This window comes from Pongo abelii, chromosome 2, assembly GCF_028885655.2.
Source record: "Pongo abelii isolate AG06213 chromosome 2, NHGRI_mPonAbe1-v2.0_pri, whole genome shotgun sequence".
Classification (NCBI taxonomy): domain Eukaryota; kingdom Metazoa; phylum Chordata; class Mammalia; order Primates; family Hominidae; genus Pongo; species Pongo abelii.
The window spans coordinates 3856489-3880247 of NC_085928.1; the positions used below are offsets into that span (position 1 = coordinate 3856489).

At 34.7% G+C, this 23759-nt stretch overlaps 1 long non-coding RNA gene across 1 annotated transcript in view; it reads right to left on the reverse strand.

Moving 5' to 3' along the window:
- Nucleotides 1-402: 402 nt before the first annotated feature.
- The window catches only part of LOC134760974 (uncharacterized), an 89542-nt gene continuing 66185 nt past the window's right edge, over nt 403-23759 (reverse strand). Inside the window, exon 5 of the long non-coding RNA XR_010139108.1 lies at nt 403-721. This is a non-coding gene — a long non-coding RNA (uncharacterized LOC134760974). The remainder of the gene's footprint in view (nt 722-23759) is intronic.

The window sequence follows — 23759 nt, forward strand, 5'->3', positions numbered from 1 at the left end:
TTCATGCCTTCAGGATATTTTCTATAAATGCAATCATGCAATCTTTTAAGTCTGATATCTACCAGTTACTTACCATGACGACTTTTGAGATTGATGGACATCTGTGTCTATCAGCAATTTGTTCTTTCTTTGTATGTGAGAGGATGCTGGGTAGTATTCCACTCTATAGGTATAGGGAATATTGTTTATTCACCTAATGAGTGCTGAGAGGAAAAGGCAAAACCTTTAAGGCTAATATTGCAAAATAAAAAAATTTTCAAACTAATATTCAAATTTTCTACCATAAGAACAAAAAAGAACTAATTAAACTTTAAAATAAACAGAAAGATGAAAGTAATAAATATTAGTAATCAACAAAATATTTAAAAATAAAGCATAAATCAATAAACTTATATTCCAGCTTTTTAAATATATATATTTTTATTATACTTTAAGTTCTAGGGTACACATGCACAACGTGCAAGTTTGTTACATATATATACATGTGCCATGTTGGTGTGCTGCACCCATTAACTCATCATTTACATTAGGTATATCTCCTAATGCTATCCCTCCTCTCTCCCCCTCACCCCACAACAGGCCCCAGTGTGTGATGTTCCGCTTCCTGTGTCCAAGTGTTCTCATTGTTCAATTCCCACCTGTGAGTGAGAACATGTGGTGTTTGGTTTTTGTCCTTGCGATAGTCTGCTGAGAATGACGGTTTCCAGCTTCATCCATGTCCCTACAAAGGACATGAACTTATCATTTTTTATGGCTGCATAGTATTCCATGCTGTATATGTGCCACATTTTCTTAATCCATTCATTAAAGAATAATGAAATTGATGATCTGCTATCCATATTGATTAGAAAAAATATATAAATTACTAATATCAGAAATAAGGAAGATTTATCACTTTAAAACCAACAAATTTTAAAATGATAATGAGAATATTATAAATTATTTTATTCAAGTTTTTCCAAAAGCTTCAACTAAATGCACAATTTAAAATACCCATAGCTGATAATATCCCCACAAAGTAAATTCCTGGCCCAGAAGCCTTTACTACTAAATTCCATTAAACATTTCAGGAAGATATAAAATAATTCTACATAAACTCTTTAGGAAATTAGAAGAGATGGGAACACTTCTTAAAGAGCTGAATTACCTCAATATTTTAAACAGGCAAATATAAGAAAAATGCTATGAAGTATGTTCTTCAAGAATATGTGTGAATATTTTTTTAAACATTAAAAAATCAAATCCAGTAACATATATATTAAAAAAGAAGATAGAATACAACATGACCCAGTGGTGTTTTTCTCAAGAATGCGAGGTTAATTTAGCAATTAAAAAAGTAATTTATTTGAACATATTAGTAAAAAGAAAAAACATGATCATGAAAAAGCAACTCAATCTATAGGGACAGAGAAAGATCAATGATTGCCTTGGGAGGGGAAGAACATTAATGACGTGATGAAGAAAGTGGAGAGGGGATGAATATGTTCATATTCTTGATTATGATGATGATTTCACAGGTGTATTCATATGTCAATTTAAATTATGCAGTTTATTATGTTAATTATAATTCAAGAATATTGAAAAAAAAAACAATGAAAAAGACAAGAAATCACAAGCCAGAGACTGGGAAGAATATTGTTAAACATTGATTTGAAAATTAATCTGTGTATATAGAATATGAAAGACACTTATTACTCATTAATAAGAAGATAATCCAACATAATTGAACAAGGATGTTGAACACACATTTTGTCAAAGACTTTAAGGATGCCTTGCAGTTTTGCTTTTGAAGACAGGGGCAGTCAGTTGCCATGTAAATAGGTGACTATCCAGAAACACTGTTCTGCCTGTACAAGCTCAAACTCACCACACGGAGAGGATCCTTGAAGGAGAACGGAGACTCTTGTTTCAGCCTCAGATGACAGCACTAATTTGCTAGACTTCTGAGTAAGGCTATTTTGAAGTGGATCCTTCAGTTCCAAATTAATAATCCTAGGTGATTCAACGTGGAACAAAGATGAATTTCTCCCACTAATCTTTATCTAAATTTTAGAATTGTGAGCCAACTACTAAGCCTGTTGTTTTAAGCCACTAATGTGAAGTTGTTTTTAACCTAGCCATTGAAATTAGAAACCAAGCCAAAAATGGAAAAATCCCAAGCCACAAGGAAAGGCCAAGTGGAGAAAAAAATAAGCCTCTCTGGCTAATATTGCTCCCTGACCTCCCAGGTGATAACCAGCACTAACTGCCAGTCAGAAATGGCATGCCAGTCCATTTTGGACCATTCAGACACTGCTACTCCCAAGTCAATAATATATGAAGTAGAGAAACCAAGTTAATCCTCAGAATTGTGAAAAATAAAGAGTTGTCTTTGTCCAAGCTACTAAGTTTGTTATGCTTTATGATTCAGCAGTAGGTAGCTACAACACGATTCTGTAGCTTTCACATCTTGTTTGTCACAATGTCTTTAGAGAAGAATCATTTTCTGTTTTTGTGATTCCAAACCTCTATCTTGTCTCCTAATATTAACTCTTTAGAATTTATGTTTTCCATAATCCACACTCTTACCATGTTCGAACAAGAATAGAATGGAGTGAAACATTTAAAGCATTGAAAGGAAAAATGTCAACATTGAGAGCTTTATACAGGAAAATTATCCTTCAAAATGAAGGAGAAATAATAGTAAAAATGTGTTGGATTTGGATCATAGTATATGGACAAATAAAATGAATTATAACAATGTAATAAGGAATAGGAGGGAATATTTGGGAATGTTCTTGTCAGTTGAGGAATTACAATGTTTATAGAATTGGAAAGGAGAGCTTTATTTCTCTTAAAGAATTGTACCCTGCAAGCTAGCCATTCTGCAAGCTGGGAAGTATAGCCTCTAGTAGAAGTCCAGAGCAAGCACTTCCAGGGCAGGAAAGAGAAAACAAGATTTTGTGCTGAGTGGGATGGCCAAATATACGTATTTAATAAGCTCTGAGAGGAGTCATGAATATTTATGAAAGAAGAGACATGCACATGCACATTTGAGTTTCATGCCTCTTCATGGGTCACATGGTCAAACTGCAGCTACAGCATGATCCTAGGGTGGAGTTTCAGCCCTCTTATATCAAAGGTGAAGCACAGGGCACACAAACTCTCATTGCAAATCCTCCTCTTTGAGTTGGCCAAAACTAGTCTCAAGGTGATGCTCAGTGTTTATGAATAGCAAGGAATGCATTGTGAAACTACTGAGACATCACATCAGAACTACAGAGAGGGAGTCTAGTCGCGACCTCGGATGATCGGCTAAAGGTAATAAAGGAATGAGGCCTTCATTTTTTTTTGTTTTCCAGAGCTGGTTTCTGCTTACTCTTTAGGAAAGAATTCTAGTTAAAGGCTAGTAAGTAATGAACATAATGAAGCGTGTCTAACTTTTATCCTGTCATTGCCAGGAACTCAGTCTTTAAGATTTCTCTGGGGCCCCGCTGGCCAAGAGAGGTTCTGTTCAGTCAGTTGTAGGGCTTGACAGGCTTAGGATTTTATTTTTGTTTCTCACTGTAAGGTATTTGCACTATACATGAATGGTACAGTGTTATTTATGGGTTGACTAAGATAATTTAAAAATAAATATTGTAAACTATAGTCAACTTCTAAAAGAGATAGATAGATAGATAGATAGATAGATAGATAGATAGACAGATAGACGGTAGATAGATGAAATCACATAAAATGCTCAAATAAGAAAAGACAGAACAAGTGAGCTTAAAAAGAAACAAAGAACAAATCCAACAAGTAGGAGACAATTGCAGGTATAGCAGATATAAATTCAGTTATATAAATAATCATTACACATGTGGATAGTCTAAGCACACCACTTAAAATACAGAGATTGTTAAACTGAATTTAAAAAAAAGAGCTCAACTATATGTTTTCTATCAGAAACTAATTTTAAATACAAAGACTCAAATAGGTTCAGAGGAAAGGATGGAGTATGTCAACACTACTTAACAGAAAGCTAGAGTAGCTATATTAATTTCAAAATGAATTTAAGAAGAAGAAAAATGATCAAGTAAAAAGAGAAGTATTACATAACCCAGTTTGCGAAATGATATAATCCTTAAGCATATGCACCTAACAGAGCATCACATTTTGAAGATGTTGAAACTAACTTTTTTCAGAACTATCAGTTTTGACATATATTAAATTTGGCTCAAATATGATGAGTGGAATGGAATCTAATAAATGAGATTACTTACATTCTCCCTAGAACGTAATGATTTAAAAACACAAATCAAAAATAAAATATTCATATATAGAAACCTAGATACATTCTTCCTCTAGTTAAGTCGCATGCATCCAAACCATTCACTGCTATTTTTCAAAAACAACATAGTTTTTCATAATCTCCTGTCTAGATTCCACATTTATCATCCAGGCAAAGTTAAAGTTAGATAGATTATTTATAGAGGTATCCTTATTGTTATACTTGGAAAGAAGACATCAGAGATAATTACATCATCTTTTATTTTTTTAACTTCTTTCTCAATTCAGGATAATTATATTGAACATTGCAATCAAAAGAGACAAAGAATAATTTCTATCTCCCTAAAGCAATGACAATCAACTAGTGAGTGAACAGTTTGCCTAATGAGACAGTTATGACACTCAATGATTCTCTAAAATCAAGGTTATTTGAGCTTCTGAAAAGTACTTCACAGTCTCTTCCTGCAATGGGGGGTGGGGCCATAAAGCATTACAAAAATTTAATATAATCTCATTATTTTCTTTAAAATATTTTAAAACACATAGTAGTAATGATTGTTTAGACTTTCATAAGAAACAAATACTTTCCTAACTTAAAAATTTGTTTTAAATGAAGAAAGCTCTTCCAGTTTAAGAACAAGTATCTTTGCTTTAATTTTTATATTTGAATGGTACTTTGATTTGTGCTAGAGGTAAGCATGAAACAACTGTTCCATCAAATAGTTACTTTTATTTAGAGTTCTCCTACTCACAATAATCATCAATATTATATGCATAATTAATAATAATCATAGAGAAGTGGGTCTGTTAGCATTACCTGGGAGAGAGGCCTATTAAAAGCACATCAACTTAGACATTTTGTTAGGTAAGTCCGTGGTGGGAGCTTATTCTTTTGTACTCTGGAAAATATCACATAAAATTTCTATTGCTACTCAATTATAAATAAAACACATAAAAGAATTTGGAAGATTGTATAAGTACCAAGATTATATGAATTATGTAAAAAAGCAGGTGGCTGATGGATAGCAGTTACTAAATAGGTGTAACCAAATATTATACTCATAGGAGTTCAGAAGATGACAGAAATAATAAACAGATCTTAAACATACAGTTATGTAGAAATGAGAGAAGTGATCTACACAGTATAGTCAGCTAGACAAGGAAATTAACTAAAAGGCCTCAGTGGCCTCAATATTTCAGGGTAAGATCAAGTAGAGAAGTTATCCCTGCTTCCAACTTTCTTTAAAATTCTAGATTGAAATTTAAAAAACTAGTCTAAATATGCAAATCAACTTGTCTAAAGCAAAAGTCATTATTTCTGGCCAAATGTGCTTTTCCTACTTACCATTCTTTTCCTAATAATGGTAGTTTAGACATTAGTTTCAGAATCTCACAGTAACCTTTGTCTTCTCAGTTTTCTTTGCCCAACATTTACTAAAGTTAACCATCCAATCTCAGCAAAAAGTCTTTTTTGTGGGTTTAGCTAATCATCTATTTGGGAGAAAAAAAATGCTTTGCCCTTTGGTTCTAATCCTAATGTCTTGGGACCTAAGAGGGGCTCAAAAATACTAGTTTATGACTTTAAAAAATGAGGTCCCTTTGGTATCATATGCTTGAATCTTACCCACCATTTCTTTTACACCATCACTATGTGCTCTTTGTTACCTGGAATCTGTGGTATTACTATAGCCTTCCAATCAACCCGCTTCATCTCTCATCAGAACCTCTAACTGCTAACAGATTAAGCTTTACAAGTACACCATACTCTTTTTCTCTCCCTTCTCCTATTTCTTCTTCCCTTTTTCCTCCTCCTCCTCCTTCTCCTTCTACTTCCTACCATCAGTTACCCTCCACAGCCTAATAAATAACATTTGCATCGCTCTGTCAATCAAGTTATTGTCTATTTTATTATAAAATAATTTTTAAAAATAATTCTAACTTTTATTTTAGATTTGAGGGTACATGTGCAGGTTTGTTAACTGAGTGTATTGCATGACAGTGAGGTTTGGGGTGCTATTGATCCTGTCACCCAGATAGTGAGCATAGTATCCAATAGTGAGTTTTTCAAACCTCCATTCTCTTCTCCCTCTAGTAGTCCCAGTGTTAATTGTTGCCATCTTTATGTCCAGAGTACCAATATTTGGTTCCCACTTATAAGTGAGAACATGCTGCATTTGGGTTTCTGTTGCTGCATTAATTTGCTTAGGATGATGGCCTCCAACTGCATCCATGTTACCACAAAGGCCATAAAGAATACATTTTGTTTCTTTTTTATGGCTGGGTAGTATTCCATTCCATATATATATATATATACACATAAAATTTGCTTTATTCAATCCACCATTGGTGAGCACCTAGGTTGATTCCATGTCTTTACTACTGTGAATAGTGCCACAATGAACATATGAGTGCATGTGTATTTTTAGTAGAACATTTTGTTTTATATATACCTGGTAATGGGATTGCTGGGTTGAGTAGTAATTTCAACTTAAGTTCTTTGAGTAATGTTCATAATGCTTTCCACAGTGGCTGAACTAATTTACATTCACGCCAACAGTGTGGGAATGTAAGCATTCCTTTTTCTCTGCAGCCTCTGCATCATCTGTTGCTTTTGACTTTTTAATAATAGCCATTCTGACTGGTGTGAGATGGTATTTTATTGTGGTTGAAATTTGCATTGTTCTGGTGGTTAGTGATGGAGAGCATTTTTTCACATTTGTTGGTCACTTGTATGACCTCTTTTGAGAAGTGTCTTTTGCCCAATTCTAATGGGGTTTTTATTTTTTGCTTGTCCAATTGTTTAAGTCCCTTATAGACTCTGGATATTAGATCTTTGCTGAAAGTGTAGTTTGTAAATATTTTATCCCATTTTGTAAGTTATCTGATTATTCTGTGGATAGTTTCTTTTGCTGTGCAGAAGCTCCTTAGTTTAATTACACAATACTTGTCCATTTTTGGGTTTGTTGCAATTGCTTTTGAGGACTAAGTCATAAATTCTTTCCCAAGGCTGATGTCTAGAATGACATTCCTAGGTTTATGTCTAGGATTCTTATAGTTTGACGTTTCACATTTAAATATTTAATCTACATCAAGGTAATTTTTGTATATAGTGACAGGTAGGGGTCCAGTTTCATTTTTCTGCATATGGCTAGCCAGGTATCCCAGCACTTTTTATTGAATAGGGAGTCCTTTCCCCATTGCTTAGTTTTGTTGACTTTGTCGAAGATCAGATGTCTGTAGGTGTGCAGCTTTATTACTAGGCTCCCTATTCTGCTCCAATGGTGTATGTGCCTGTTATCGTATCGGTACTGTGCCATTTCAGTTACTGTGGCATTACAGTATACTTTGATATTGGGTAATGTTATGCCTAGGGTTTTATTCTTTTTGCTTAGGGTTTTGGCTCCTTTTGATTCTATGTGAAATTTTATTCTTTTTGCTTAGGCCTGTTTTGGCTATTTTGGCTCCTTTTGATTCCATATGAAATTTGGAATAGTTTTTTCTAGTTATAAAAAATGGCATTGGTAGTTTGATTGCAATAGCGTTGAACCTGTAGATCAGTTTTGGGAGTATGGCCATTTTAATGATATTGATTCTTCTAATCCCTGAGCATGGAATGTTTTTCCATGTGGTTGTGTCATCTGTGATTTTTTTCAGCATTGTTTTGTAGTTCTTCTTGCAGAGATGTTTCACTTCCTTGGTTAGATGTATTCCTTGGTATTTTAATTTTTTTGTGTGGTTATTGTAAATAGGATTGAATTCTTGATTTGACTCTCAGCTTGAAAGGATAGAAATGCTACTGTTTTTGAAAATTGATTTTTTTTTTTTTTTTTTTTAGATGGAGTCTCACTCTTGTTGCCCAGGCTGGAGTGCAGTGGTGCAATCTTGGCTCACTGCAACCTCTGCCTCCCGGGTTCAAGCAAGTCTTCTGCCTCAGCCTCCTGAGTAGCTGGGACTACAGGTGCTCGCCACTATGCCCGGCTCATTTTTTTATTTTTAGCAAAGACAGGGTTTTAACATGTTGGCTACACTGGTCTTGAACTCCTGACCTCAGGTGATCTGCCAGCCTTGGCCTCCCAAAGTGCTGGTATTACAGGTGTGAGCCACCGCACCTGGCCTGAACATTAATTTTTGTATCCTGAAACTTATAAAATATGTTTCATTCATATCAGTAATCACACTAATGTGTGATTAATTTTGTATAATCAAAATGAATTATTGTTTTTTCATACCTGGTACATATTCACTTGTGCTTTTGCTCAAAATGTCTTTGCTATTCCCTATGCCATCTTTTTAACCTATCAAAAGCCTATCCCTAGTCATAGACACAAGCGAAATCCCAATTACTTTAGTAATCTATCCACCAGGATTCCCCCCACAACAACACAACTAGCAAAAACATGACAACCTCCTCTTTGAAATAAGAAATATATGTGTAACTTATATTCCACATGATAGTGCTGCTATTCATAAACTCATATTTGCCCCAACCCATTTGTGTTTCTTTGTATTTCCCATAGCTTTGGGCATTATTTCCAAAAGTAGGTACTGATTAACTTTTTATATGATTAATTAAACTTTCTTTCAAAATAGGATGTTCGCAAGATTAATTTATTAACTTGTAAATAATAAATTAATTAAACAAAAGAAAAATCTAAACAACAAAATGCTTTGCTGACCAATAATATCAATTTATCAAAAAAATTCCATACATGAGCATCTACCAGATAGCTCTTGTGAAGGTCGTATTTAAGCTGAATTTCCCTTCTGATCAAATAAATCTGTTATTTAGTTGTTGAAATGATCCAAGTATGTTTATAATCTGTGTAATACAAAAAAAAAATTTATACAATGCACATTTCAACAATAAAACTTATCAATTTTTTACTTGAAACTTCTATTTAATTGATTCCATTTAACACTTAGCTGAACACCAAGTAAACACTGAGGCTGACACACAGTATGAAAGTAAGATAGCAACTGATGGAAATTAGTTGTAAGCCTTATTTTCCATAAGGAACAAAAACATAATTTCTGAGACTGAAACCCATTCCAATTAATAATTACATTATTGAAATCATTAAAAATAAACAGACTACCTAAATAAATGTAAAACCCTATTCTGATTGCAGTGAAGTTTAAAAACTTTATTGTAGTTGTTACGGAAATTAAAAAATATGTCCAGAACAAAATGCTTGATATATATCCAGTGATTATATATTACTCACAATATGCAATTGTAGCAAAAGTATAATCTGAAACTGATTATTTAAAAATAAAGGCAATTATGAGCATTACTTTCTAATATATGTGTTATTTATTCTTTATACTGGTGAATTTTCCACTATTAACATTAAACCTGTTATTTACATTAAATCTACTATAGTTGAATAATTTTAAAACTGCTTTTGAAAAAGATAATACAATTTACAGGCTTTTATCCTCAAGATTATAATCAACTTTTGAAAAAAGTAGAGGTGTTTGAAAAATGCTTTGTAAAAGCAAATAGAATTAATTTCTTGGGCTAAGGATTACCCTGGAAAAGAAAACACACACAAACATACATGCCCAGGCAGACACATATACAAATACACACACACACCATAAAATCATACTCTCTTAAATTTCAAGTCAGGGGCACAGAAAAAAATATTTTTTTAATCACATTAGAAAATTACTTTGCTTTACTACATATTATGCATGAATAGTGTGTGTGTGTGTGTATATATATACATATGTTATATATATATTATAAAATTATTTTGCAACCATATAAATTGGAGTATGAAACATGGCTTTCTACATCTTAAATTTTATCCATCCTTTTTGATATGCCCTGTCACTTATGATCTTAGTGCAAGACTAATCACTGCTGTTCTTGATAACACTCTAGCCTCATATAGCCTCTTTGTTTGCAGTCTCTCAACCTTAAAAATATATTACTAGCTGATCCTGAGTGACCTTTTAAAAAGACTATCCTTTTTTAAAGGACATACATTATATTACATTATTTCTCTGCTAAAAATACTTCAACTTTCTATTACATTTGAGATAATATCGAAACATTTAGCCTGATATTCATAGTCATTTAGAGAGATATAGACACAAATATAGATGACACATAGATAAAGGCGTAGATGTCAATATAGATTGAGATACAGGTAATCTTCCCTGTTTTCTTCCCTAGTCTTATTTTTCCCACTGTTACCTGATGTTAGTGTCACATGGAGCTGTTTACCATTCTCTCCCGCAAGGGCATCATGTCCTCTTTGAACATGCTACTCTATTGCCTGTAACACTTATCCTTACTAATTTTCTTCAAGAAGTTGTATTTGATCCTTCAATGTGTTGTAGTTGTACCTCCTAACCTTTATTTATCACTAAAAAATGGGGAAGGAGAAAATGAGAGAAAGGGGAAAGGGAAATGATGAAAGAAAAAGATGTAGTGAGCTATAACAATAGCTCTGAGATATGCAATGAGATCTGCAAGCATCTTATTGGTTAGGCAAAAAAGACGTTTCTTTTACAGGGAGGAGTAAACAAGGCTAGAAAGAACCCTGGATGGAGGAGTGTGATGAGTAAAGGGGCATGATGGGACAGTACATATGAATGTTTTTACCTGAGGCCCAGCCTATTCTCAGACAGGGTCATTAAAGAGGAATTGTGTGCTGGCTTAAGGTGAGAGCCAGTCAAAGTTTAGGGCCTTGAAGGAGAAGATAAATCTAATTAAACTTTGATTAATAAGCATTTGGTTCTAATTGATTAGTGGAGACAAAACAGTTCAACTCACTTATGAGACAAGGAGGGAAAATTTGGAAAGTCTGTCTTGTTGAGCCTTGTCAAGATTTATTAAGAGAGCATCTGTAAGTCTTCTAAATCATATGGTGAAGAGTGGATGTTTGCAGTAAGCCCTTTTCTGAAACATAAACTATGGCAGGCCAAGTCTCACTAACAGCTGAACAGGCAGGCCTCTATGACAATGGTTTCAGCAGTGACTGAGAGGTTAGGTTAAATGTTAAAGATGGAAAGAGCCAGTGCCCCTATACAAAGGCTCGAATGTAACAAAAGCCCACCAGGAGTTTTGCCTAGGCCTTTACTGGGCATTGAAGCATGACAAGATAATGAAGGAATTCTTAACAGGACCTGTTTAAGATTAAACAAGTTTTATTGGGTGTCTGAAGAAACCCTTCAGACTGCCCCCCTTAGCTGGACATAAGATAAAGGAAATTACCTCCAGAACCAGGAACTATCTAGAATAAGCAAATTTAAGGAAGTTCCGGAGGAAGGTATCCAGGACCCAGACCTTAGTTATAGATTAGAGAGAACCAATCATTTGTGTCTTCAGATGAATGCACGCTAACATGTAGCTATGTAGCTTAGAAGGTATATAAGCACTGAAAATCTTTGTAGTTTGGAGTTGGTCTGGCAAACTTTTCCTGGCCTTCTCCCTGTACCCGGTTACAGAAATAAACTCTCTTCTTTTCCACTTTGTCTAGATCTCATTATTGGACTGTGAGAACAAGCAGCCCAATCTTTGGTTTGGTCCGGGAACAAGACTTTTGGTAGGTTTCTTAATTGTCGCTGTTTTCTAAGAGCACAGGGCTCAGATAAAATTCAATTTTGTCACACCCTACAACTCAACATGTTAAACTGTTTTGCCTGCTCATCACATCACTTGGTTCCCACTTGGTAGAGTGCATGACACATCATATGGGGTCTGAAAAATGCAATGAGTGGTGAAAATTATTGAATAAAAGGTATAACTTATTAAAAGTGCAAAAATATATTAATAGCTATCTAGCTAGCTTCAAATGTTTCTATAGGACAGTACTTATTGGAAGATTATAATTTTGAAATATAAACAAAGTATTTAATAGATGTGAAATGAGATGAGCTAGTGATAGTTAAAGGAGGCAGGCAAATTCCTAGGCAGACAAGGATGGGTTCCTGGTGAAACGCAACCTTCAAGCCAAGGATAACTAAACTTCCAGCTCCAGATAAAATCCGTGGACCAGAGTGAGAACTCCTATTCCCATTTGCCTTCCTTTCTCCCAATTGGTCTTTTACTTTCACCTATTTTACATATACCTACCCTCCCTTGACTAACTGTATACACTATCTTGCCTCTTTCTGAATGGTGCTTTTTCCATACCCACCCACAAACCAATCAGCATGCACTTCCCCATTCCAAGCTCATAAAAACCCCTGAACTCAGTCTTGTGACTGGCAACCCACTTTTGGGTCCCCTCTCACTGCCAAAAGCTCTTTTGTAACTCAACAAATTCTACTCTGCCTTACTCACTCTCCAGTGCCCATGTACCACATTCTTCTCGGGTGTGGAACAAGAACTCAGAACTTACCGAACGATGGGAGCGAAAGAGCTGCAACACTAACTAGATCCTGCTGACATCCTCCCTACAGATACTTGATTTAGTGTATTATACTAAAATGATTGAGAACAACACGGTTTGTGAACATACTTTATTTCAACTGTACACTAATTTAAAATTGCTTTTCTGAACCAGTCTGAGTATCTAATCACACTTATAATATTACTTTTAACAAACAAAAAAAAGAAAAATTACAGAGGGTTAAATCTGAGGCAAAACCAAAAAGTTCTGCCCTTTCTTCTTTCATCCTCACTGTTTCTTTGGCTATTATTTAGATCATGGTGAATAGTTTCTGCTGTATACAAAAGCTAGCCTTTCCTCTACACCTTTGTGCCAGTGGGACATCAGAAGCCTTTAGGAAACTAACTTATGCCCAAAAAAAGACATATGATGTTCAATAAGTAGGTGTGAATATCTTATTATATAAATAATTATTCATAGTAAATATGAGTCACTTTAATTATTGTTTTAAGTGATTATATTTTTTACAGACTTATTTTTGCCTTACATTGTAAGATATATGACTACATTATGCCTCTAAAATTGTAAATAAGAACACAATTTTTTTTAACTAAAGTCTATTCCTAAGAAAGAAATTTATGAGCGAAACCTTATTTTATAGTTGATATTTTGTTTCTTATTAGGTGCAAATGTTTCCACAAAATATACTTAAGTTAAACAATTGTTAGCTAATATTGTAAGAAAGGGACAATTGTTAATGAAAGAGCAATTGTTAACCAGAAAATAATTTTATTATACTGGTTTGTTTTATCTAAATCTTGAGTACATGAACATGCCCAATTAAAGCATAGATAATTTTAAATTAAAAGTATTTTGAGATTTTTAGTTACAATGTTTGGCAATAATTATGTGGAATTTTATGGGCTTTTTAAGGTGAATTCATTTGTACTGGTAACAATGCAAAGAAGAATTTTTTAGAATGTACACACAGAAGTGTATATTTGTTTTCTAGGCTGTAAGTAATTTTATCTTTTAAAAATTGAGATTTTTTTTGTATTCCATGCAACTATCTTAGAATCTATTTCTTACGGTTATTGTAGAAGTATACAAATATCTGGTAAAAACTCTGTTTATATTTTTCTGTTTTTTTCATTAAAAGCTTATAGTATAATTAAAACAAAATTTAAACAAAAATGTCAAATAGTACTAATGTGACTGAGTACCTCTTTTCCTAAAAATTGTTTCTCCATTTCCGTTCTTTTCCTGTTTTCCATGTGTGCTCACTGCTTACTTAGCCCCTTAGAGAAGTGATTATGATCTTTGCTGTCTTTCACCAGACACCCCTTGCACTGCTAGCTTATCTATGTTTTCTTAGAAGTTCCAGAGATGGAGTCTTGAAACAATCCAGGTGTCTGTGAAATTCTACCCTACCATCAGAACACTTCAAGGCTGTGATTAATTTACACTCCAGTTGTGCCTGTGATGGTGCCAGCCCATTCACCAGACGTAGCAATAACTCAAATCATAGGAACAAGTCATGTAGGCTTGCACCACCTCACCCCCCATGCATACCCCTAATGCCAAGCTTCCCTTTTTAAACCTTTGCTTTCTGCCCCATATTTGAGGTGGTTCCATTAAGAAAAGAACCTAAACCACTTCCCCATTTCTAGCTTTAGAAAATAAAGTCAATTTCTTTCTACCTAACCTCATCCTTGTTATTCAACATTGCAAACAGTGAGCAGCTGAACTTGGCATTTGGTTACATTAATGCTGTCTGTAAACTGATATTGCTTTATTTACATTGTTTTCTTGGCTTTTTGAAAGCCTTGCAGAATAGCTCATCAAAAATCAAAAGGGAAAGGTGCATATTACTAGTAGGACTACATGCATATTGAGCTTAAATTTACTGTGTTGGCCAGTAAACCTTTGTATACTTCATGAGAAAATAGTGTTAGCTGGATTTTTGATAGTTTTTGGTATTAGAGCACTTCTTCAAATCCTTTGTACATTGCTTGCAAGAACCTAAAAAAAAGTTTGTTTATATGAGGTTTGTACCTGCCTCTTATTCTCTTTAAAATTGTGGTTAAATTGACAGAATTTGTAATAGATTTTCACTAAATGGACAAGACTTTTTCTAACACAAAATTAATATTAATATTTTAAAATTAATCATGGAAACCAAGCTGAATACATTTATTTTATCTTTATTTCTTCTTCCTTCTGGTAATTATTTAATTTTTTTCTTTTTAAAATATCTTTGCAAGTTGAGTGCTTATAGAGGGCAAATATTAGCTTTCCCAAGACTCTCCTAACAATTTTTGGAAGTGTTTTTGTTTGCTTCATACATTTATAACCTTTTCTTATTCTGCATTTTCTATGGTCTTCTTGACTCGGTTGAAAAAGCACTTGGACTTTTATACCTGGAAATTTTCAAGTTCCCACTACCAGTTTAACGCTTTGAATTTTGAGAGTTGCCACTGAAAAAAAAAGTTTATAATTGACATTTGTTCTCCAGGGAAGTAATCTAAGAAGCAGAAATTTGAACTCACCTCTAAAAAAAAAATGACCTCATTTCTATCTATCCTAACTTTTTTTTTTTTTTTTTTTTTTTTTTTTTTTTTTTTTTTTTGAGACAGAGTCTCTCTCTGTCGCCCAGGCTGAAGTGCAGTGGCGTGATCTCGGCTCACTGCAAGCTCTGCCTCCCGAGGTCATGCCATTCTCCTGCCTCAGCCTCCCCAGTAGCTGGTACTGCAGGCACCCGCTACCACGCTCAGCTAATTTTTTGTATTTTTAGTAGAGACGAGGTTTCACCATGTTAGCTAGGATGGTCTCGATCTCCTGACCTCCTGATCCACCCGCCTCGGCCTCCCAAAGTGCTGTGATTACAGGCGTGAGCCACGGCACCTGGCCACTTTTAACAAACAAAATGACAGTGGCTGATGGTAGATCTGCAGAAGCCTATTTCAATCCCCAAACCTTGATGTTTTGTTGTCTTTTCATCATAATTGCTTACATTAGTCTCCATTGAATGTGCATTTAAATAATTTCACAGAATGTTAAGGAGATTAAAAGTTTTAATTTAATTTTAGATGGAGGAGCCTGTCAAGATTATAAAATTTTATAAGATCTGAAGCCTGTCATGTTCTCAATATTATTATTCTCAACAGTGATAGCTATTATTTGTCTCACCATAAATATAACGAAGCCTCCTGTTTCAGTTTCACCATGTAAAGAGCTTTAAAGTGTTCACAGCATGCTTACAGTAATAAGGGTTTAGACAAAGTGAAAAACAATGAATTTTCTTAAACCCCTAGAGAACTGAATTTGCACAGGAAACTGTTACCCTGATCTCTAGAGAAACAGGCTAATATAGAGTCACAAATGAGATCAACTTCCCTAGAGCAGAAACTGTTGGAATCATAAACTTGTAGAAAACATTAAGCAGAAATTTTAAAGCTAGAACCTGTGCGGACTAAAATAAAATTGTGAAAATAACAGATTGCAGTCTTAGAAGGGTCCCCACACTTTCACTGTTTAACCTGCAGGAATTGTGCTAGATGGTGAAGAGATTAGAAAGATCTCACCAGGACTCCATTGCTCTGGTGGGGCCAGGGCACTGGTAATGGTGGTAAAAGAGTAAACTTTATGGAATATATCCAGAGGATTTTATACAGCTAAGTTGTACTCTTAAGGGAAGAAAAGAGGCTCTACTGAAACTTTATCAAAGCTTGGGGGAAGACTTTTCCCCTGCAAGTCCCTCTAGTCTTCCTGTCTCAACAAACAGTGGGAGAAACAAAGAAACATTTGTGAAGGTTATAGCCCAGAAATGCATTCCCACTAAAAGTCTGTGGTTTAATCATAAGATTACAGACTGCTTCCCATCCTTCATAGTTTACCCCCATGCTTCCAGGACTCCAGTACAATGACAGAGATTACATCTAAGAGAGCTGAAAGTGCAGCCTCTATTGAAGCAGGAGTTCTTAGGGAAACCTAAAGACTGCAAAGAAACCAAAACAAGGACACCAGAGGAATATTATTTAGCACTTACAGCTGCAAGATGTGTTAAACACAGCTCAGCTTCTTGCCATTAGAATAACAAAGTTATACACACTGAAATTTTTAACAAAAATTACAGGTCGTACTAAAAAGCAAAAAAAAAAAAAAAATTATTCTAAAGAGACAAACTATGCAGGAAAAAAATTCAGATATGACACAGTTGTTTTCATTATTAGACAGGGCTTTTAATAAACCATGAATAATACAGTATGGGATCTAATTTAAAACAACAGAATGTAAGAACAGATGACTAATGTAAACAGATGTAAACAGTAAGAAATATCAAAAAAATAAAATAAAATGCACTATAATAGAAATTAAGAATGCCTTTAGGCCAGGCCTGGTGGCTTATGCCTGTAATCCCAGCATTTTAGGGGGTTGAGGTGGGCAGATTATCTGAGGTCAAGAGTTCCAGACCAGCCTGGCCAACATGGTGAAACCCGTCTCTATTAAAAACATAAAAATTACCCAGGCTTAGTGGTGCACGCCTCTAGTCCCAGCTACCTGGGAGGCTGAGGAAGGAGATTTGCTTGAACCTCAGAGGTAGAGGTTGCAGTGAGCCAAACACACTATTGCACTCTAGCCTGAGTGACAAGAGCAAAACTCCATCAGAAAAAAAAAAAAGTCCGGGCGCGGCCGCTCACGCCTGTAATCCCAGCACTTTGGGAGGCTGAGGTAGGCAGATCACGAGGTCAGGAGATCGAGACCATCCTGGCTAACACGGTGAAACCCCGTCTCTACTAAAAAATACAAAAAATTAGCCGGGCATGGTGGCGGGCGTCTGTATTCCCAGCTACTCAGGAGGCTGAGGTAGGAGAATGGCGTGAACCTGGGAGGCGGAGCTTGCAGTGAGCCGAGATGGTGCCACTGCACTCCAGCCCAGGAGACAGCGAGACTCCGTCTCAAAAAAAGAAAAGAAAACACCTTTGATGGACTCATTAGTAGAGTTCACAGAGGGAGTAAATTAAAAAGAATTAATGAGATTGAAGGTACGTCACTTGAAACTTCCCAAACTGAAGAACATAAAGAAAATGATTTAAAAAAAAATTACACAGAATTTTTAAATAGTAAGGACCAATTTCAAAAGATTTAACATTCAAAACCAAGAATAAAAGTAGAAAAAAGTGTACATTTAACCACAACATATACAAATTACAAAAAAACACACATTTTTGAAAGATGGTAGAGAATTAAAACATCTAACCTGTATAGAATTACGTAAGATACATACTTTCAGTGGATTTCTAATCAGAGCCAAACAAATAAAAAGAGATTAAAGTGCAACTTTTAAAGTATGGAAAAAAAAAAGTGTAGGCAAAACATCTTCTGAAATTCAATATCCAGTTAAAGGTGAAAAAAAAAAAAAGAAAGAATTTCCAAAAAGAACAAACACAGAATTTATTTTCAACAGACCTTCCATGCAAGAAAGTTTAGACAAGTTTTTCAGGGAGAGGAAAAAGGATATGGTTAGAAACTCAGATTTTCTAACCACACGTCACTCAAGAAGGAAGTGTGTCAGAGAAGAAAAAAAGGTAATTTAAAAATTTTCATTAGCTTTAATTAAACTAAACGGTAACTATTTAAAGTAACAATGTATTGGATAATTACAATATATGAATAAATGAAAAAAATGACAGCAACCCCATGAAGAAAGAATTGGAGAAGTTGAGGATTATTTTTTATATTTGTACAACACATGAAGTGGTAGAGAGTTATTTCAAAGTGGGCTTAGATCAGTTAAAAATGTATATTGGAAAACTCTAGGGTAACCTACAAAATATTTCTAAAAACTGTAATTGATGTGCTAAAATGAAATCATAAAATATTTGCTTTTACAAACAGAGAAGGCAGAAAAAGGGGGAAAACAAACAAGAAAAGCAAATAGAAAACATTTATAAATATGTTGTATAAGAATCCAATTATATCAATAATTAATTTAAGTGTGAATAACCTAGATAAACAGACAAAAGTACAAAACACAACTATTTGTTGTATATTGTAAATTTCCTAAATATAAACAATCAGGTAGGTTAGAAGTAAATGGATGGAGAAATATATACCACATTAACACAAATCTAAGGAAAGCTATAGTAGGTATATGCACTTCAGAAAAAGGAAAAATAGGGACAAAGAGGAGCATTACATAATGGTAACAGGGTCAATTCTGCAAGAAGGCATGATAACCCAAAAGCTGTATATATCTAACAGCAGAATCGTAAAATACGTGAGGCAAAGATTGATACAAATATAAAAAATTCTTTTAAGATTAGCAAATTGATTTCAGCAATGTACAAAATAAGTATATCCGATGTCTAAGTGAGATTTATTCTAGATATGTCAAGCTGATTAAATGTCTTGAGATGATCATTGCAATCCACCACATCAAAAAACAACAACAACAAAAAAAGAAAAATCATACAATCACATCAAATGACGAAGAAAGTATATCTGGCAAAACCAAACACCAATTAAAAACAGAGGGAAATTTCCTTAACCTGATAAAACACATCAGTTAAAAAAATAACCCTATAGCTAACCTATTTAATGATGTGAAACTGGGGATTTTTCCCTACATTCAAAAACAAGTCAAGGATGTCCTCTTTCTCCACTCAATACATTGTACTGGAAAGTCCTTGGTACTTTAGACTTAAAAAAATTTTTATTCAAACTTGAAAGAAAGTGATAAACTGTTTGCACATGATATTATCTATGTGGAAAACACTGAAAAAATATAAAAGTCCTGTAAATGAGCTAAAAACATATGTCCGTGGAAAGCCCTCCCATGAATGTTTCCAAGAGCTTTGTTTATAATTGCCAAAACTTGTAAGCAACCAAAATGCTCTTCAGTAGGTGAATGGATAAACTGTGGTACATTCAGTCAATGATATATTATTTAGTGCTAAAAAGAAATGAACTATCGAGTCATGAATAGACAGGGAGGAAACCTAAATTCATATTACCAGGTGAAAGACACCAATCTGAAAAGAAGTACACACAGTGTGAATCACAACTATATGACATTTAGCAAAGGCAAAACTATGGAGACAGTAAAAATATTAGTGGTTGTCAGGGATTGGGGCAGGTAGAGATGAATAAGCAGAAGATAGAGAATTTTTAAGGCAGTGAAAATAAACTATATGAAACCATAAAAGTGCATGCACATTTGTTCAAATCTATAGAATGTTAAACATCCACAGTGAACCTTAATATGAACTAAGGGTCAAAGTCATCCAAAACAAGAAAATTCCAAGAAACTGTCACAGCCAATAGCAGCCTATCGAGACATGACTACAAAATGTTATGTGGTATTCTGGTCAGAGCTCTGGAACAGAAAAAGGACATCAGGTAAAACTAAAAAGTCTAAATAAAGTATGTTTTTTAGATGATAACATTATTATCAATAATATATTATCAATAATTATTATCGATAATAAATTATCAATAATTATTATCGATAATAATTATATATTGATAATACTATATTATCAATAATTATTATCGATAATAATTTTAACAAATGTACTATACCAGTATAATATATTAATAATGGGGAAAACTGGGTGCTGGTTTATGGAAAATCTCTATTTTTAAAAGTCATGTGAAGTTTTATTTCTCTCTCACATAGAAACAAGTTGGAGGTAGCAGTTCAGGGCTATCAGAGGCCCCAGACTGTCATCTTCCACCCTTCTACACATGACTTTCATCCTGTAGCTCCCCTCAGAGTCTGGGTTGGCTCCCGGGGCTCCAACTCTCATGTCTGAGCCATTTGCTGGCCTAAGGAGGAAAGGCACAGGTAAAGGCCCAGGTAGAGAGGAGGCCTTCCCTGCTGCACCAGCTCTCTTTAAGCAACATTCCCTGAAGTTCTATGAAACACTTTTAGTTATCTCTTGCTAGTCATATGCCCACATCCAGCTGCCAAGGAGGCTGAGAAATGCAGACTTTTAGTCCCAGGTACAATATATACAATTAAAAACAAGGGTTCTAGGCCAGGTGTGGTGGCTTATGCCTGTCATCCCTGTGCTTTGGGAGGCTGAGGCGAGTGGATCACCTGAGGTCGGGACCAGCCTGACCAACATGGAGAAACCTCATTTCTACTAAAAATACAAAATTAGCCGGGTATAGTGGCACATCCCTGTAATCCCAGCTACTCGGGAGGCTGAGGCAGGAAAATCGCTTAGAACCTGTGAGGTGGAGGTTGCGGTCAGTCGAGATCAGGCCATTGCACTCCAGCCTGGGCAACAAGAGTGAAACTCCATCTACAAAACAAAAACAAACAAACAAAAAACCAAAACCGAAAAACAAAACAAGGGTTCTTTACTAACGAGAAAAAAGAGACTAGTTGTTGTGGATATGGCAGCAATGGCAGCAAGTAGTATTTTCAAAGTAGAGAAATTGATTGTGGAACTTTCTGAAGTGACCTCCTTCCTATGAGTGAATGCACTGTCTGTACACAGATAATTCCCTCCTTTTATGTAAAATGTATTTATAAAATGAAAGGTTAGATGGAGAATAAGGTGTCTTCCTAACAGCTGCTCTGAAAATGAGTGATTTGGGACAAGTCAAATTGTTATATATAAACATTGTATGTTATAATTAACTAGTCATTTTTTGTATTGTTCCATTACTTAGACACACAAAAAAGGCAACATATTTTTGTAGTGCTTTGAATACAGCTGCGTGAACTGCCATCTTTTGGGAAACTTTTCAAGATGCTGAATGTATTTGCTTAGCTATGAAAATGATTACACTTCTAAGACAAAGAAGTGTAAACAAAAGAGCAGGTCTCAAATAAGCATTAAAAAATCACCATGTTTCATATTAAAAAGTGAAAAATATACTATCTCTATAAACCCATCAAATAACAATAGCTAAGAGAGGAAAACAAACAGTATTAACTGGATGTTTATTATTGTGATGCTATCCATAACTAACTGGGATATTATTTTTAATGACTATATGTACATGTTTTAGGTTTATATTAATATGTGTATCTTATGTTTACATGCATGATTATATGTTTGATATAAGTATGTGTATATATACACACACATACAGAAGACAATGTATAATTCAATGAGTATAGAATATATTACCTGGCAACAGTGGGTATCTGTTTTGAGATGTGACAGAATTTCTCACATGTAGGACCTGGGAAAGTTTAGAAGTCATAATTAGAGTTAAAAATTTTCGCAAGTCTTAGTGTTTCTCATTATTACAATAGCTAAAGGCTGGGATTACAGAGGTCGCTTGTTTTGAGAAGCTGAGTCAGAGAACTTTAGTGCAGGATCCAGATGACATAGTTAGGCAATAACAATGATGAAATTAGAATTCAGGCTTCCTGACTTCAGAGGTAGTATTTCCTATATTATATTATTAAGGTATTAGACCACTTTGGGAGCCCGTGTTTTAGATGTGTATACAGAGCATTCACAGGATTGGTCATAATTTGGGTCCACTGGGAAATACTGAATGAAGCAGGCACTAATTCCACTGCTCAGATTTGATACTGCAGACATTCGTTTCAACACTAGAAGGTGTTTTGCGGTGAATGTCAAGCCTTTTGTTTTATAAGCAGGATCTCAAAACAATCTTAAGTAGCATTTTTACTTCATGAACTCAGGTCTTAGGACCTTCGTCTAGTAGCACATCTAGGAGGGCACTGCCATTTCATTTAGTCAAGTTTTACAAATATTAACTTTTAACAATGTTTAATCAGCCTAATATTTCTGATCTTGTCTGTCCGTAGGTATTAGGGTTTTCCAGAGAAAAAGAATGAATGGGATAAATATTTATATATACATTTGTATATTATATTTTTATATATATGTCATACATTTTATTATATATTACATCTACCTTTTTATATGTGTGTGTATGTGTGTATGTAAGAGAGGTCACTGGCAAGTCCAAAATCCACAGGACTTGCCACCAGCAGACTGGAAACTCAGAAAACAGTTGATGTTGTAGTCTTGAGTCCAAACTATTCTTCTGGAAACCTCAAACTTTGCTCTTAAAGTCTTTAGGAGATTGAGTGAGATATACCTACATAATGGAGAGTAATCTGCTTTACTATCTGCTAATCTAAAAGTTGATCATATTTTTAAAATATACCATCACAGGCAGCAATATCTGGACGACTGTTTGACCAAACATGCTGCCACCATACTCTAGCCAAACTGGCATATAACATTGATCAATACACCTTCTGTGCCAGATTGTCCTTCAATCTTTTGGTTTCTAGTGTAATAGAATTATATATCAGCATATTTTGTCATGTGACTCTCAGTGTTTCTTGGTTTGTCATACAAAGATGTAAACACAAGTAGTTTTTTAGAGGGATGATATATAAAAACATTAAGTGATGTGTGGAGAGCTGACAAGGGAATTAGAAACAAGTCAATTAAGGTGTGTTATTAAGCTAATCATTATTATGGGAAACTAGAGCTCACTCTACTCCAGTTGTTTGGCATCCTTGTATGCCAAGAATCTTAGAAGTTTTCCAAATGAGGATAGAGGGTTATTTATAAATAACCAAGTAGTTATTATTTATTAATAAAAATTTGTAAGCTAACTTCCATATGCAATTGTTTGAGGGTCTACTCTCAAGGTACTGGGCGGCAGTCCTGAAATCTGTCCTGCTTTGCATATGAGAAGAGCACAGACCAATGATCAAAAGCATCTCTGGAGACAGAGAGCACAGGGGTAGCCAATAAGCAGCCAATGGAGAATTCTAAGGTAATATGGATATGACACAAAAGTGACTGATATGGTCCACTTCTTATACTATTTAGATCTGCAGGTGATGCATAGTAAGTCCCTCTGTCCTGTCACTGGTGGGAACCAATCACAACTAGGACCAATCACAAAGAGTCTTAAGGCAGTCATTCCTTGTTCTATTAAGCTACTACTAGTGAGGTTCTATCTCCTTATTCTACTGCTTATTTTAAAATCTCCTTACATACTTCCAGCACTTGTTCTCTTCTAGGTTGTCTGCCCAATAAGATAAAGGGGTCTTCATCTGTGAATGTCTAAATCATGCATAGTTGCACAATTGCTTATTCACAATATCTAAGAAGATATCCTAGTGATTCCTCTGGATTCCAG